This window comes from Hirundo rustica, chromosome Z, assembly GCF_015227805.2.
Source record: "Hirundo rustica isolate bHirRus1 chromosome Z, bHirRus1.pri.v3, whole genome shotgun sequence".
Taxonomy (NCBI): Eukaryota; Metazoa; Chordata; class Aves; order Passeriformes; family Hirundinidae; genus Hirundo; species Hirundo rustica.
Window position 1 is genome coordinate 3,154,201 of NC_053488.1, and position 13,298 is coordinate 3,167,498.

Consider the following 13,298-nt stretch of genomic DNA (forward strand, 5'->3'; position numbering starts at 1 on the left):
AGGTAAAGAGAAGGGACAGACACTGCCTCTGTATCTCTTCTCTGTAGTGACCAGTGACTGGACACAAGGGAATGACCTGAATTTCTGTCACAAGAGTTTTAGGTTGGATATCAGGAAAAGTTTCTTCACCCACAGGTTTTTGGGCACTGGAATGGGCTCCCCAGGGAAGTGGTCATGCCACCAAGCCTGACAGAGTTCTGCCACACATGGCGTGGCTCTTAGGGTGTCCGGTGGAGCGGAAGGAGTTGGACTCAATCCTTTTAGGTGACTTCCAGATCAGGATAGTCTGTGATTCTATGACTTGATACCGTGGGATCCTGTTTCCTTGCAAGATAAAACACAGACAGGCCTATGAAGCTTCCCAGTCCAAAACTCTAAATCTCTAACTCTAATTAGTCCTCTACAACCCCACAACGGGACCACAAAAGAAATCAAGTTATCAAATGTTCACATCTTCAAACATCATAGCTTCCCGTAAGAGGTCTATGCTTCGTATGAACGACAACACATTTCCACACAACAAATAGTTCTTACATGCATCAAACATGATATTGCAAAATCTAAGACTGACATCCTCACAGCTGAGTCGCTATGTACATTATAAGCAAAATTCAACCCATTTAACAAAGCATACACCTAGCACCACTACCCCCATCCAGAAGAATGTGTACAGAACCACAACACAATCAATAACAAAAGTGCTACCAGTATACAGGATCCCAAAATATCTTGTTTCACAAAAGACATCTACCTATACCCATGCACTAAAATGGGTATTAAGATCTTACCCTCTATTCACCTATTCATCCTATTTCAAATTCAACCCATGGCTCTCATAAAAAACTAGCTCATTTCATGTCCATTAGTAACACTGCCATCTACAAACACATTAAACATATCCTGTATGCAAACTGGAAAAATTTAGAATTCTTTTTGATAGGATAGCAAGTGTCCAAACTATGAAAAATAGTAACTACCAGAGCTGAATGTCTGTATCACTTAAACTAGACCAAGTCCCTTCATCACCTTTCTCTGAGCAAAGATACACTCACCCCATCTCACATAATTGGGAATTATCAGATTTGTACTCAGACATCTTGTATGTCAAAGAACAATTAAAGAAAAAAAAAAGTAATTTATAAAATCTATACTGGGGAACATAAAGAATTGGAAAATACTACTTAATTGCAAGTAATAACTCCTTCTGAATACAGTCATGGAAATAAAGACAAAGCTATTTTCTCAGGCAACAGTAGTCCACAAAATTTAAAAAAGTGCCACTGACCTAAAACAGAACACAGTATGGCCCTCTTAACTAAGTATCTAGTCACAGAACCAACCCGTTAAAACGTTTATAGTTTAACATGTTTCAAAAATAGCTTAGTTCATATTTATTAAGTCTGAGATTGTATTAAGAAAACCCCCACAAAAATTAGACCCCTGCTCTCATTAAAATTCAGTGAAAGCTAGATACCTAATTCATTTAGGCTTTATGAAAGTCTCAGTAAAATCAAAGCAAAAATCTACAAAAGACAACAGGTCCAACAGCGGCCAAGTTCAATGCAGGTAGTATTGGTATTATTTTGGCTAAATTCTGGTGCCTGCAATGCAAAAAAGCAATATGAAGCCAATTCCCTGCCAAAAGCCAGTGTTGACCTATTTCTTTGGACTGCTTTTTAATGAGTAGTGCCTGTTAGAATTAAAAAGCAAGGGAGAAGGAGAGGTTAGGAAAAAAAAAGTAAATGTTTCCAACAAATTACAAGACTACAGTAAAATGAAAAAAAAAATAAAAATACCATCTTATTGTTCCAAATTATGAGGCTCTTGGCCCTGATTCTTGAACACATTATACATTGTTTAATTGTTTTTCAAGTGCTCAATCTCACATTTTCCCCAAAACACTCACTGGAGTAGTATTATTCACATAACTTCAAACAGGATGGTGTTTTCCCTTGAACCGTAATCCCTTACCACCTCTTAGATCTGTGTACATAAACATGACCAATTCTCTTTTGTGAACAGCCCCAAATGAACAACTGGCAACTGAATTAGTTGTAGTGAATCACATGGTTCTTCCTGTGGTCTCAGAGAATTTCTCCACCTCTGCTGGACACAACCAGAGCTAAGACAGGGAAATAAAAAAGGCATCCATTGTATGTCACAGTAACTTTACCCAGATCCAAGTACAAAGAAAAGCCACAAAACCAAGATCTGAAGATTAAAAGAGACTTAAGATCTCTGCTCAACTCTTTCTAGATCAAACTGTTTAGGACAGTAAATATCTGCACTGTAAACAATTTGAAATAACAGTCTCTAAGCATAAATGTTTCTCCACTATCATTTCACATCCACCTAGAAAGTTTTGCAGATGTAACTAATTCACTGTACAATAAGGTCTCCATCAGTTCTGCTTCTATTACACACGCTTTGGTAAAAACCTGCTACAAACCCAAAGGTAACAAAGCAGGAATTTTTTTTTTTTTTTTTTTTTTTTTTTTTTTTTTTTTTTTTTTTTTTTTTTTGCATAAGGAAGTATTAGCAGATCCCAAATGAAAACACAGCAGGTAAAAAACCATTTGCATTACTTTGGAATTCAAGACCAGCTGTACATCCAAAAAGATCCAGGGATTACAGACTGCTTTGACAGGGCACTCACCGAGTCTAAGAACAGATGGAGCAGCAAGTATTTATAATTCTTCTAGCTAGTTCCCTTCACCATCCAATAATACTTCTGCCTTTCCTCTCAACCTAAATTGAACCTCAGCCAGGATGGTTTGGCCACATCTCCTGCCTTGGATGTGTAGTGGAAAGTAAGGAAACTACACTGCTTAGAGCTGATGAAATATGGACCCAGACAACAGCCACACAGATACTGAAAAGCTGACTGTAACTTTGTCTTCACAGAGAAATAATTAACAATCAACTTCTCCGCGCACATTTCCAACTGCAGACATGACTCACAAGTGGCTTTGAAAAGATAAACTATAAACTTGTGATACTCTATAGGCTAAAGGAGTTATCTTTATTATATTATCATAGAAAACACGAAATTATAGTCAGTGATTTGCATTACTTGCATAATCTGCTAACTATAATCAAATTAATATGCTCAAAGTAGAAGGGCTGATTAGTAATGATAGAAGCTCATCATCACTAAATAACTTATCATACTTGCAAGCAAAGCACTATTTTGAATTGTACAACTTCACAGGACACACCGCATTACCTTTTATCATGATTTAACTATTGTCATTTGATTAAATGACAATTCAATCAACAAAGAGGTTTACATGAAACAATAAAAAACAGTGAGAAGACTCAAATCTGCAACTAACATATACCAGAGTTATTAGCTCATGTAAGAGAAGCCAAACACACTAACAGCTGAGATTCTGCCTTTGCATACTCATGTACGCAATGTCAGTGTAACTTTAAAGCCTTCTGCAAGGGAATTTGTAGTCTGAAATACAAATCACAGAACCAGAAACACTCAACCTTAATTACTTATCCAGAGACCTAGGCCCAAAGAAAAAAAACTCTGCAGGACTATTTTAGCGGCATGTCTAGCCCTCTACTAGGAACTGTTGCAGGCATCCCCACAGAGCCCACAAAACGGGTGGAATGCTTACATCAGAAACTTCATTGTGGAGTCATGTAGTATAAGAGACAGTTGACTTTAGGATGACAGTCGGTACTCCTCATCGTGAAATATTCCTGTAGAAATTCTTACTCCTACTGCATAGATGTTCCAGCTTTACACAAACTTCTACTTTTCTCAACTGCTCTAGCTTCCAGCCTACCCTCTCAAGAAAAAAACTAACATCAGCAGCGAAAAATGACTTGTTAACAGCTGGGAGTTGAAAGTACTCCAGACTGTCAAAAGACATAATCACAAATCGGAGTGCACACAAGTTGGGCTAAGCTATCCTGCCAGACTTTACTGTGAAGACACGACAGCACAGACATATGATCCTTTCTGATAGCTTTGCTGCAGAAGACAGTAGCCCCCAGGAAAAGAGGAGAGCAGACAGCTGCAGTCAAAAGTTTAATTGCCATCAGACAACGTCCAAGACCAATCCCAGGTTTGCTACATACATAGATGCCACTGTAAATGTCAGGCACAGAAAACTGATACAAGACACTACTAAATGATAAGTTTTCATACTGTGAGCTTTACTAAAGGTATTAATCAGAATTCTTGAACACTGTCTTCTCATTAGTTTCTAAATAAAAAGTAGTAAAGAGATGCAGGCAGAAGGAAAGGAATGCACCGTATTACCAAGAGGCCTTGGCCTTACTCAAGCAGCGAAGAGGAGGAAGAAGGGAGAAGACTGTTATAAATTACATTTAAAAGTTACTGGTATTAAAAAAGTTACTTGTTGCAAAATAGCAATGAAAATATGTATGAAAAACATCTATTTCCTGTAAAAACAAACCTATTTTTAACATTTTCTCCAATGTCCCACCTCTAAATGATCCACCTGTGTGCTCAAAGTGATAAATAGAAAATATTCTCTGCCAACTGGAGACAGACAGGAAAATGTTAATGCCTATCAAGTAATGACTTTACATGTATCAGAAACAAAGAAAACAAATTTCAGTGTTAGTCTTCTCATTCTACTGTATTTACAAACCATCAAAGCTATGTTTAAGAAAGCTTTAATTCCTTTCCTTATTCATCCTTCTTTCTTTTATCTTGGGAATAAGACATGAGTTATTCTCTAATGCCAATTTTATTACAAGTGATCTTTATGCCATAATGTTGTGTTTACTATTCCACTAGAGAATAGAAAAAAACCCCAACCTAACCTGACAGAGTCCAGAAGTGATGGAGGTCCAGGAAACACCTATTACATATAGAGAACTTTGATTGCAGCAGGAAACACACAGAAACCTAATGGACATTAATTTGCAAAAATGTTCTAAACCATAAAAAGAATGTGAAGTTTCCTTCTGAAAAGGATCACTTGTAGTTCACAGCAATATTACTCATCAGGACGGCAAAAAACAGTAGAATAGTAGTGTAGACATTTTTTTAAGTTGATACTGTGCACATCCTGACCTTAAATTCAAAAGTCCAACAAAACCTGAGAAAAATGTATCCGGAGATAGTAATTTCAAACACATCTTTGTCACGAATATATGTAATGTAAGTATGCCAGCTGAAGGACTTTTTCTCTTGTCAGTTTTCAAGCCTCAGGTGCTGGCGAAAGCACTTTTCAAACTCGACAAGAAACGTTCACAGACTACTTCAGAAATGAACAAAAGAAAAGATCTAAGACTGCTTTGAACGCACTCTTTTGGCACATGTTCGATGCAACACCACAGAAATACCAGTCTTACAGCTGAGATATAACTCATGAAAGAAATAATGTTTTTAATGAAGATTTACCCTCACCTCTGGCAAGTCCACATATGCTGTATGATCCACTCTAAATTTTAAAAGCCCACTATCAATACAGTCTTTTTACTTTCTATTACTGATACCTACATATATATAAATATATATACATTAAAAACTGCCTTGAGCCAAGCCTATCCTTCTGGTACACTACTTTTTTTTCCCCTTAGAATCACAAAGGGACAAAAGAAACAAAGTCAGAGACAATAATAGGGCAATTAGGTCCCCAAAGAGAAAGTGTGCCCGTATTTGCACAACAATAGTAACTTGCACAGAGGAGACTGCCCCACCCCGAACAAGTAATACTGGTATACTACCAAATGGTATGCTACCAAAGGAATTAAATTCTGGTACAGTGTTTATCTTTTGGGTCTTAAAGGCTGTAGTTAAAACCACTTAACACTTCAGAAAGTTAAAGCAAAACAGAAGAGAATGCAAACGGAACAACGCTAAGTGTCACCGACCCCAGATCAATTCTTCACTGAGAGCATACAGAATACTTAAAGCGGTAAAAAACCCGACCAAACAAAAAACCGAAAAATCAACACATTTTCATTTTCAATTCTTCAGCCGGTTATTTACTTGCATATTCATACTCACATAAATATTCATAAAAATACATCCTAAAAAGAACAGCGCTAACGTAAAGTCTGAATATCAAACATTAGAAGCAGATACCAAGAAAAACCAAATTCGGTACGATGTATGTAATCTGCAGACACTTTAACACTCCCTTTACCTGACCACAACGCACGCTCAGGGGAGAGGAAAAAAAAAAAAAAAAAAAAAAAAAAAAAAAAAAAAAAAAAAAAAGCCAATCGTTAAACTGTAACTTCAGACCGAGTTTAGAAGAATTGTAACTTTTCCAGCCGTGCGCAGTTTGTAGTTCCACCATTATAAATTTAAGAGGGGAGGAGACAACCTAAGAAACTCCATTTCTGCACGCACCGCGGACACAAGGAAGAGCCGCGCCGAGGACCCGGGAGCCCCGGGGGGCGGCGGGGCAAGGGCGGCCGCTCCCTCTCTCCCTCCCTCCTTCCCTCCCTCCGCGGCAGCACCGCTGCTCTGCCCTCGGGTGCTCGGGCCCTGGCAGGACGGGCGGCGCGCAGGCCTCGGCGCCGGGCCGCCCGCCGCCTCCCCCGCCAAGGCGCCGGGGCGGGCGCGCACAACCAGCAGGGCCCTGTTTTCCCCTCCCAGCCTTTCTGGAAAGTTTTCTCCCCGGCCGACAGGCTGTAAAACGTTCCTGCCTGGAAATGCGGCCCCGCTGCCGCCTGCCCCCGCCCCTCCGTGAAGCAGCGGGTGCGCTGCTGACGGCGCTGCCCGCGCACGGCCCCGTACCTCGGCCGCAGGCGGGCGGGCGGGCGGCCGGGTCATGCCTCAGGACTGGGCTGGGCCCGTCTCCCCGCCTCTCCTTCCCTCCGCCACCATGTCACAACGACCAAATATGTCTGTGCGCCTGTGTGCGGCGGCGGTGACTTCCTGATCCGCCGCCGCTTGCTCAGGCGGAGGGACGAGAAAGGCCACCCACCCTCCTATCCTCTTCGCCCGCCGCCGCCTCCCGCCTCTGCCCCGCAGCGCTCCGGGGACGGGCTCCGCTGCCCTCCGGCCCCGCCCGGCAGCCGGCTGCAGCAGCGCTCTGCCGCCCACCCCCGCCTCCGGCTGGGCACAGAACTTTTCCAGGTGCCAAACACCGCCGTCCCCTCTCTCGACATAGGGGCAGGCGAGCCGCAGCTACCTGAGCATCCGCGCGCCTGTGCATCCTCGCTCCCGCCCGGCCGGGTTAAAAAAAAATAAATTTCCGCGCACACCGGAAATAAAACGCTTTTTTGCTTGGCAGGCGATTCCAAAATTGTAAGCGCATGTTTTGTGCTACTCTGCTAGGAGGTGGGGAGGAGGAGGGGGGCGAATTTCTGCAGGGAAAACGGGAGGGGTAGGACGACATGCAAGCTATTTCGGGAAGTAAACCGCGACACCTTTACAGCAGGAGGGACTGCACAGTTAAAAACAAGAGACCGAAAAGCAACAGGAGCCGCAGCCCTGTTGGGCTAAAGTCCCAGCCCCCGCTTCTTCCCCCTCCCCGGCGTGTGCAATGTTTGTGACAGGCAGGCAGCGAGATGATCCGGATCATGGCCTCCCTGTCTCTGCCGGGGAATGCCGCTACTCTCCTCGCAGGCGAGACCGCTCCCCCATGCACCATGTTCCTCCCTGCCCAAGCCTCCCCACTTCCCCTCGCTCGGCTGGGTCTGCGCCAGCGTGTGCCAGGGCGGAGAAACAGCCCCACCGCACCGCGCTCGGCTGCCTCCGGACACCCTGAACTTCACCCTGCGACCCTCGGCAGCTGCGGCGGAGCCGCCCACGGCCCGTCCGTGTGGGCTGTCGCTCGCTGTTGTCGATCTATTTCTCCCGTAGCCGCTTCGCCCGCAGCCCGTGACACGCTCGCTGGGCGGCAAGACCGAGAGTGCCGCTGACTCACGAGTCAGCCACCGGCGACTCCGTGGGGGTTCTGTCGCTGCCACTCCGGAGATCCGCATCGTGATTATTCCAGAATAATACCGGATCAAAACTTTCTTCTCTCCACCCACTGGGGGATATAAATATTCGGGAGGGCCGGGCACCGGGGAAGGTGGGGAGAGGAAGCAGGTGGCACGGCGGCGGCTGGGACCGGCGGGGCCGTGCGCGGCGAAGGGGAGCGATGCGGAGAGGGAAGGTGGGCACGGTGCGAGCCGGCACGGCCGCTGACAATAAAGGACCGTGCCGGGCACCGGGAGCTGGCGGGGTTGGACCGAGTTGCAAGTTGTATTTACCTTCCGCCCGGGCGGAGCGCCGTGCTGACTGTCGCTCCTCTCCCCCGTCAGTGAGTCACCCGAGTCCAGAACCGGAGCGAGGGACTAGATTACGAACATGACTTCATTGATGACAGCCATTCCCTCCTATTCCTAAACTCCTGCCCCTCCTCCGGCCCCCTCCCTTCGCGGACGCCACTGCTCAGGCAGCGGTGTTGCCATTGGCCCGCCGGGCAGGGAGTGCCCGCCCCCTTGCGTAGAAGGGGCGATTCTATTGGCCCGGGGCGCTGTCGTTCACGCGGGGGGCCGGTTGCGGGGGAGCGGAGGTGTGCAGGCGCGCGCGGGGCGGGGTGCGCTGCGCTCCGCGGCGCCGCGCGCGGGGCGGGCGCTGGGCTCTCGCGCCGGCCGTGCAGCGGTCGGCGGCCGGCGCTGCCCTCGGGTGCCGCCGCCGCGCTCCTCCGCCAGTCCCTGCTGGCCTCTGCGGCGGGGAGAGAGGGGCAGGACATCCTCCCCTACGGTGGCGGCGGCGGGGCGCGGGCGGCACTGGCGGGATTAGTTTGGGGAAGAGGTGAAGAAGGTGCTGGAACTGCGCCGCGCCTCTGCCCCGCTGGAGGGGTGGGGAGGAGCCAGCCTGACGGGCCTGGGATCAGCTGTGTCTGGCTGTCGGAGCGAGAGTGTGTGCGTTGTGTCCGGAGCGGGGGGTGTCTCCTGCCCTTTAAAAACAAAACCAACAAACGTGTGGGGGGGAAAACTTAGACCCCGTCCCCTCTCTCCGGTAGCAGAGGGTGCTGTCGTGGACGAGAGCAAGCTGCTGAGAACATTGCAGCGGAGCCGGCCTGTCAGGCAGGCTCCGGCGGCGGCGCCGAGGCTGCCCGCAGCCCCTCACGGTGCGGAGCCGAGGCGGCTGCCGAGGCACCGGCGGATGGAACGAACCCGGGTGAAGAACCGCGGTGGAGCTCTTTTTTTCTGCGGGGTTGGGAGGGGGAATGGTGCAGTTATGTATGTTCCGTCTTGCTTGCTTCCGTGTGAGTCGGTTTTCTTAAAGTTGATTTGGAAGTACGCTTTCCAGTTCCGTGTGCTGCTGCTTCCGGGTTTTGGATGTTTGGTTTGGGGTTTTTGTTGTTGTTGTTGAGGGTTTTTAAGTTTGCTTGGGTGTGGTGGTTTTTTTTTTGTTTGTTTTTTGGTTTTTTTTTTTTTTTTGGTTTAGGTGGTTTACCTGGATTGCAGGGGCTGCAGAGGGTTTTTTTGTTTGTTTTTGTGTGGGTGTTTTTTGGGGGTTTTTTTGGTGGTTTTTTTTTTCCCCAAGCTATACCTGTTCGTGTAACAGGCGACTAAGTACTTCATTAAAATAATGGGCCCGCCTGTCTGAGGGTTTGTTGTTTTTTTCTTGCACGTGGGTTGTAAAGACAAAAAAAAAAAAAAATAACAGTCAGACTGTCGTACTTGGTGTTACAAGCAGATGCGGTTTTTTATGATCGTATTTGGCAGTATTTGCCATTCTGAAAGTAAAATTTCACTTTGTACTGTGGAGAAAGAATGCTCGTAGGAACCTAAGTAAAATCAGTAGCTACCACAGAGGCTCAGGTGGCCGAGTTTACGTGAAGTTCCTCTGCTGTGGTCAGGTGCAGTAGTTAAAGACCTGAAGCAGTGCTGGAAGCACTAAATGCATCTTGTGGTCTTAAAGTGACAGGTGTTGTTTACATGGTGTTTAGCTTAGAGCTCTTTTTATTGTTCAAATCACCAATCTGCAATGCTGGCAAGACAATGCTAATTACTACTGTTTCTGTAGTTTTCCGGCTTAACTGTTAGCTTCATCGTCTTTTTGTGTGAATGACCAAAATCCCAAAATATAGTCATGTAAGAATCAGTGCTAACTTGATAGCACTAAGTATCAATAAAGTTAAAAAGTCTAAAAGGCTACATTTTCAGTTCACCATTGTTCACCAGTGAAAAATATTTACTTGGGAACGAAATCAAAGAAATTTAATCATTCAAATCTTAATATACAAAATAACTTATGTCATTATGTAAATCTTTTGATCCACTTGTAATTTATAGCTTTGTTTTTACCATTGTCTTAAGCTGCAAACTGGTGTCTAAGAGATAAAAGAATGTAGTTAACATTCTTGGAAAATTATGCTAATGGAAATGAAAGGGGTAAAGAGATCCTTTTTTATTTTTTTTTTCTTAATACCCTTTTCTTAATACTGAAACTCTCATTAGGCAGTCATTTGCATCTGTGGTTTGTTTTTCCTCCTCCATTCCCCAGCGTAAATCTGAAGACTGTTTGCCTTTTCTCTCTGCAGAAGAGAAAACAAACATTAAATAATGGAGGGGAAGCTTTCTTTCAAGATAGCTCAACTGTTTGCTGGATTCAGCAGCACTCAAGCCATTCTAAACGAGGTCAAGCTAGTCTTTTTTGTTAGAAAGCATACAAAGAAGAAAAAGAAATAAAAGCCTATTTTTTTAGGCAAAATAAAAAAGTCTCTTGAGTCTGGAATAGATGCAGCTATATTTAGTTAATGATTATGTTTATTTGGGAAGGTTGCCACAGTCGATTTCATTTTGCAAGAACATGAACATGCCTGTTGCTGGTGTCAGTCTGAAGGCTTTTTGTGTTTTGATGAAGTACCATTAAATCTCATTGTAATCTGTACTCAGGGGATGGGAGACATGCGGTGTTTTTTGTCAAGGGAGGCATGTTATGAATGCCTGATATGAAAATCTTAATTGAAGGGGTCAGTAAGGCTTCCCTATATGAGACTTAAGTAGCTGAAGCTTTGTGCATAATGAATATGTAAACATGATAAATAATCACACACTATAGGATAAATTTGTTTTCCCCCTATTAATTTATCTGACATAGAAAAAGGAAGAAAAGATGAGGGCCCTTAACTTGATTTAATGGTTTGGATGTGGCCATTAACGGTAAAATAGCATGTAAAATTCTCAAACTAGATAAGGTACCACTACAAAAATAGGTATGTCTTTGATTAGCTAGATATCTTGTTGTGGAACTAAAGCTTGTTTATGTGAAGAATGATACCAACATAATGAATCTGTTTAGAAACCGATGTATCAGTGGCACTCTTGCAGGGACACTTCTGCTAAAAGGAGGTCATTACCACCAGGGAGTTTCAGATGTTTACAGCAACCTCACCATTACCACCTTGAATCCCCTGCTGTAACAGTTAGTGGTGCTGTTTCTGTGTTTGCTACAAATTGTTTGCCAGAGACAATTGCCCTCGCTGCAATAGAATAGCAGAAAATTTTCTTTTTGAGTATTTCAGCCAGTCCTTAGCAGAATCCAGCTGCTTTAGTCTGGGTGGCCAGTGAAAAAGAGCTAAAACTAAAACATTCCAAGAAGATGGCTTTATGCTCAGGCTTCTGCATAAAAACCAAAAGAGGAGAAAAATGTTCTTTCCTGGGTCTAGGGAAATCATAAAGAAGTGAACTTGCCATCCACAAGTCCATGGGCTCTGATGGGTTCCTTCATACCTCTGAGTGCTGAAGGAAATAGCAGACATGATCACTGGGCCTCTCTCAGGTCTTTGAAAGGTCATGGCAGTCAGGAGAGGTGCCACAGTACTGGAGGAAAGCAAGCAGCACCCTGGTCCTCAAAGGAGGCAGGAAGGCGATCCCAGGGAGCTACAGGCCAATGGTCTCATCTTAATTCCTGAAAAGGTAATGAAATGTTTCATCCTGGAGGCTGCCTCCGCACACGAAGATGGTGAAGAGTAGTCAGCATGCTTAACCAGCCTGATTGCCCTCTGTGCTGAGACAACTACCTGGGTAGATGAGAGGGAAGAGCGGCAGATATTTACCTGGAGCAAGAGTTTTGATGCTTTGACATAACTGGTGTTATACTCACAGGCCAGCTCAGGAAGTGTGGGATGGATGAGTGGACAGCGGGGTGCCAGTTTTCACTGCAACCTCACTGTCCACTCATCCAGCCCATATTTCCTGAGCTTGAGCTGCAGATCTCCAAGGGTTGGAATCAGCGGCACAGGGTCTCATTGGAAGCATGTCTCTCCTAGTGTCTCCAGGGGTTCACTACTGGTCCAGTATTGCTTAACTTGTTAGTGGCTTGGATGAAGGGTCAGATACCTCCTCAGCAAGTTCACTGGCAAAACAAATCTGGAAGGAGTGGCCGATGCGCCCGATAGCTGTGCAACATTTCGGAAGGACTTCAACAGGTTGAAGAGGAGGGCAGAGAGGAACTGTCTGAAATTCAACAATGTGTCCCATTCTGGGCTCCTCAGGACCATAGAGGCATGTAGCTCCTGGAGTTTGTCCAGCGGCAGGCAGCATAGATGGGGCTGGAGCATCCCAGTTATATGCAAAAAGGCTGAAGGACAGGGCCTATTCAGTCTGGGGAAGAGAAGACTGAGAGAAGATCGCATCAATAGGTATAAATATCTGAATATCTGATGGGTGGATGTCACGAGGATGGAGCCGAGTTCTTAGTAATGCTGAGTGATGGGCAGAAACTGGAACATAGAAACATCCACCTGAAGATGAGGAAGAAATTCTCTACTAATGGAGCACTGGAGCAGGCTGCCCAGAGCAGTTGTGGAGTCTCATTCCCTGGAGTACTCAAAAGCAGTCTAGACAAAATTCTGACTACCGTGCCCTAGGGGATCCTGCTTGAACAAGGAGGCTGGTGTCATCCAGTGGTCTTCTCCTGACCTACCTATTAAAGGGGAAAAATACTTTACCTGAAGTGGGTGAATCCTGAAGGGAAGGTCACTCTTCAACCATCTGTTGTTCTGTGGCATGTAATATGACTGTACCATGGTTCATTGTAGAGTGTAGCTAGCTCAGCCTGGTATGATTGACAACAAAGTTGACTGGAGCTGGTTCAAGCTTTTCCTTCTCTTGTGGAAAAGTTAATTACTATTTAATTTAAAAGTAAAACTTGGGTTCCAATACAACTTTCATGGATATGCCTAGTACTCATGCCCCTTTCCCCTTAGCCTTTTTTTTCTGGAGACATGCTCATCTATCTGTATTTAGAAAATGGAGGTTTAAAAAACAGAGCCTGTTCCATAGTAGCTGCCTTTGCTCTAAACTCTCAAGGTGTTTTTGTGAGTGTGATGTTGAAAAGACAATAT

General features: G+C 45.0%; 1 protein-coding gene across 7 annotated transcripts in view; it reads right to left on the reverse strand.

Moving 5' to 3' along the window:
• SMARCA2 (SWI/SNF related, matrix associated, actin dependent regulator of chromatin, subfamily a, member 2) overlaps positions 1 to 8,378 on the reverse strand; it is a 120,183-nt gene extending 111,805 nt beyond the window's left edge. The window contains exon 1 of one of the 7 annotated variants that reach the window (XM_040089304.2): positions 8,206 to 8,378. The gene's annotated coding sequence lies outside the window, so the exon portion shown is untranslated. Of the gene's footprint in view, positions 1 to 6,241; positions 6,261 to 6,739; positions 6,853 to 6,929; positions 6,973 to 7,136; positions 7,184 to 7,874; positions 7,895 to 8,205 lie in introns of those variants that run through there. The other 6 variants (XM_040089308.2, XM_040089302.2, XM_040089307.2 and 3 more) reach the window with 6 other exon arrangements.
• Between the last annotated feature and the right edge of the window lie 4,920 nt (positions 8,379 to 13,298).